The sequence below is a fragment of the Chenopodium album genome, chromosome 3 (genome assembly GCF_948465745.1).
Source record: "Chenopodium album chromosome 3, dcCheAlbu1.1, whole genome shotgun sequence".
Lineage (NCBI taxonomy): Eukaryota > Viridiplantae > Streptophyta > Magnoliopsida > Caryophyllales > Amaranthaceae > Chenopodium > Chenopodium album.
This window is the reverse complement of record NC_137836.1, coordinates 48,723,607-48,728,075: the sequence shown is the minus strand read 5'-3', so window position 1 is coordinate 48,728,075 and position 4,469 is coordinate 48,723,607. Positions and strand designations below refer to the sequence as shown.

At 38.4% G+C, this 4,469-nt stretch overlaps 1 non-coding gene across 1 annotated transcript; it reads right to left on the bottom strand.

The window, feature by feature from the left end:
- Window positions 1-2,205: 2,205 nt before the first annotated feature.
- LOC145625740 (small nucleolar RNA R71) lies at window positions 2,206-2,309 on the bottom strand. The gene has a single exon (XR_014110646.1). It is a non-coding gene; the product is annotated as a small nucleolar RNA R71 (small nucleolar RNA).
- Between the last annotated feature and the right edge of the window lie 2,160 nt (window positions 2,310-4,469).

Sequence of the window (4,469 nt, the reverse complement as noted above, 5' to 3'; positions counted from 1 at the left end):
ATCAGATTTGGCGTATGGGAAGATGTAAAATGGGCTGCACGTGTCCGAGAAAGTACAATATGACCCAGCTTGCCCTATTCTGCTTAACTTAACAACTGAGATAGTTGAAGAGAACAGGTACATGAGAAGTAAAGAGTTGGCCTTGGATACTGCATTTCTTATGAAGATGATGGAGTCCAAGCTGTTCTCCTTAACCCGGTCATGTTTTCTAGAAGATTGGTCGATGTCTGAACTACTGAAGTGTCACAGGAATTCCTGCACTATTATAATCCCTTGGTTTTATCATGTCTTGTTTCACTGTACATATTTAACTCCCAGTAGATCCCTAAGATTGGATTAAAAAATCCAAATAGCAAGCATTCTTTATTTGTAATGTTTTTACTACTTAAATTTTGATATTATGTTGTATTAATTTTTACGAAAATTTGTTCGGTATAATTGTTTATTTACAGGAACAAGTTTATTATAATAGGTTTTAATTAATATATTAATTATATATAAATACGTGCTGCTGAAATTTAATAAAAAAAATTTTAATTTAATGACTATTGGTAACGGGCAGGAGAGTTGTTAGTTACAAATAAGCACTTATTCGTAACGGGCATTTTTGTTGCCCGTTACAAATAAGTATTTAATTATATAACATAAAACCTTATTCGTAACGGGCATTTGAGGTGTCCGTTACGAATAATGAGTTATTCGTAACGGGCATTTCAGGTGCCCGTTACGAATAAGGACTTATTTTATAACAAAAAAGGCCTTGTTCGTAACGGGCACCTGAAATGTCTGTTACGAATAACCCATTATTCGTAACGGAAATTTCAAATGTCCGTTAAGAATAATGGGTTATTCGTAACGGACAGTGCCCGTTACGAATAATAATGGCCATCCGTAACGGCCGCATACGTAACGGACGCTGCCCGTTACGGATGGGCCCTTTTTGCCCGTTACGGATTGCCTTTTTCCACTAGTGTCTGAATATGACAAACTAAATTGTGTCTTATCCCGAGCAATCACCTATACAAACAACCGAATATGAGGGAGAAATAGAAGATAAATAAAATAAAATAAATAAAATGGAAATAAATTAAGTAAAAATAAAAGAAATAAAACTAAATCTATTAATTAAGGACTAAAATCATGAAAAACTAATCAAAACTAATCAAAACCCAACATGAGTTATTAAAATGGAAAACCAAGGAAAACTAAGAAAATTATATGAAAATATAGAAAGAAAATATAGAAAAATGACCTAAATATTATTCTTCTGAGCGCCATAAATGACCCTTATCAAGGGTAGGCTTAAAATTTAGAACTTGGTGGTACACCAAACCAATAACGATTTGATTTAGCTTATTTTAACGGTAGTATCTTTGTGGTTGATTCAATGCCTCTCTTTGGTCAACCCTTTCTTACCCTTGCTATTAGCTAGTGAGACCAAGACAGGATTTTATCTTTAGTAGGCTCGACGACGGCCTATCAAATTTTGGCGCCGTTGCCGAGGAAGCAAAGTCATATTGAATGTATTATTGTTGAATGAGTCTAAGTGTGTGTATTTGTATCATAATTTTTCTTATTTATTTTTGCTTAATTGTGTTCTTAACTTGTGATAGTGATTGCTAACGTTTTTCTTAACTTTGTTTTACTTTGCATGACACGAAAGAGTAAGCAATCACCACCTATTCCCGTTGATTTAGAGTTGAACACCTTGAGGGAAGTAAGGAGACTCTTGCAAGGCACTCCCAAATTCTCCATTGTCTATTCGAATTCAGACTCAAAAGAGGTTCTCGGAAACAACGAAGAAGATAACATGGGTGATAATGATCCTCCTCCTCCTCAACCGTTACTTCAAGATTATGACCACCCCAACGCATTCCAACTACAGAGTGGCATATATGTCTCTTCACTACGAATGCAAATAATTTTGAGCTTTCACCTCAACTCATCCATATGATTCAAAGTGATCAATTTGGAGATAGTTCTCATGAGTGTCCTTTTGCTCATTTGGACAACTTTCTCGAGTTGTGCACAACCATCAAGCAAAAAAACATTACGGAAGAGTTCATCCATATGCACATGTTTCAATTCTCCCTCAGTGACAAAGCAAAGCATTGGTTGAGAACGATTGAAGAGGGATCATTGGGCACTTGGGATGAAGTCACTTGAGCTTTCCTTGGGAAGTAATGTCCTCCAGAAAAGACCGCCTAACTAAGAAGAAAGATCACCAATTTCAATAAAGATATTGATGAAACGTTGAGTGAAGCTTGGGAGCGTTTCAAGGATAACACAAGGATATCCTCCTATTACAACTCAACTAACTAGGAACAAGCGACAGCCATTGGGCAAAGAAATGAGCAATACTCCCAACCCTATAATCAAAGTTGGAAACCTCAACAAAACACGGGATGGAAGCAACCAAACCAAGGCCCCCCCTCAAAACCAATACAACCAGCCCCATCCTCAAAACCAACAAGCTCCATACAGTCACTCTAACCAAAGGGACCAAAACCAACAAAGATAACAATATAACCAACCCACTCCTCCTCAAAGACTAGCCTTAAATCCATGCTTGAAAATTTCATGACACAACAAGTAAGAAACAATGCGGATATGACGGCAAACATCCAACAACTTCTAGCGCACAACAAGATAATTAAGAATTAATTGGCTCAAATTGCGCAACAAGTTGGAAGTTTATCCACCAATCCTAGTGGTCACTTCCCAAGCTTAACGGTTGTGAACCCAAAGGAGAAAGCTAACGCTATTACTTTGAGATTGGGGAGAGGTTATGAAGGGTCGGTTATGAGTGAAGAGGAGCCATAAAAGAGAGATGAGGGAGTTGTGGTGAGAGGTGAGGATTATTTTGAGAATGAAATAGTTGATGTTGACAAAAAGGAGCCACAAAAGAGAGAAAAGGGAGCCACAATGAAAAATTAGGGAGATGAGGAAAGAATAGAAAACCCCCCGATGAAAGTTTACAAGCCTCCAATTCCATTCCCTTATAGGATTGTAGAGAAGAAGTTGAATGAAAAGTTTTCAAAATTACTTAAAGTCATGAGAGGACTTTAAGTGAATATCCCCTTTCTTCATGGTATGTCACAAACGCCTACCTATGCAAAATTTTTGATATATCTTCTATTTAACAAGAGTAGGCTTGAGAAGATTGCAACCATCTCCCTTTCTAAGGAGGTGAGTGCAATCATTCAAAACAAGCTTCCTCAAAAGCTTGGTGACCTCGGTAGATATGCAATACTGGTGTAGATTGGAGATTTGGAAGCTATGGAAGCTTTGTGTGATCTTGGGGAAAATGTGAGCTTAATTCCCTATTCTATTGCAAAGAGTTTGAATGTCGGAGACTTGAAGCCAACAAGAATGTCCTTACAATTGGCATAAATGGCACCCATTTGATGAGCATTTAGGTTTTTTTCTTCCTCTTTTTATAGCTTTCATGCTAAATAAATTCCTAGTTTTACGCATTTAGTCTTGGTTTTACCTTTCATCTCTTTTTTTTTTTTGGAAAATATGAATTTTATTGCCAAAATAAGAAAGTTACAACTTACAAGAAGCTAAGCTGTAACAACACCAAACACCACAGACCAAAAAGGCCAAACCAACACCAACAGTCCAAGAATCTACCCAAATCACCTTCTAGGAAGGGTGCTTGAGATAAATAAGGACACCTACTGGACTCAAGCTCGCAGCCACCTTCTAGGAAGGGTTCTGAGGGCAAGGACCAGACAAGAACACCTAAGACAAAACCAGCTCACAAAATATACAAAATGAGCAGCTGAAAACACCAAAACTAGCCTAAACCGGCATACAAAGAAGCAAGAGCAGCTAACAAAACAAGAGAAAAAACACCAAACTACCAGCTGCCAAAACAAAAAGGCAACACCAACACCCAAGCTGCAGCAGACTTTGCTTCTAGACTTGCTGACCAGAAAACAGCAGCAGCACACCTGAAACAGCAAACCAGAAACAGCAACAACAAACCAGAATAGCAGCAGCAGCACCTGACAGACTTGCTGCAAGAGCAACCTGCCAGAACAGCAACTGCAAACATAGCAACCACCTGAAAACCAGCTGTCACCCAGAAACTAGGCTGCAGCATACAGAAACAGCTGCAACAGACTTCAAAAACCAGAACAGCAACAGCCACCTGAATCAGCAACTGCAGAAACAACAACAGCCTACCGGAACAGCAACTGCAGAAACAACAACAGTGCAGCCAATGCCAAAGAACCTGAAAATCAGTTGCCACCCAAAAATCAAGCCCCAGCAAGCAAAAACAGCTGCTACAGACTTCAGAAATCATAATAGCAACAACCATCTAGAACCAGAACACAGCAGCAAAACCTGTTAGAATAGCAACCAGAACCAGCTCCCTGTCAACCCAATTGAGCAAAAAAACTACACAATTAAGTGCTTGCTTCCAGCTGGGATTCTACAAGCTAAATGAAAGATAATAT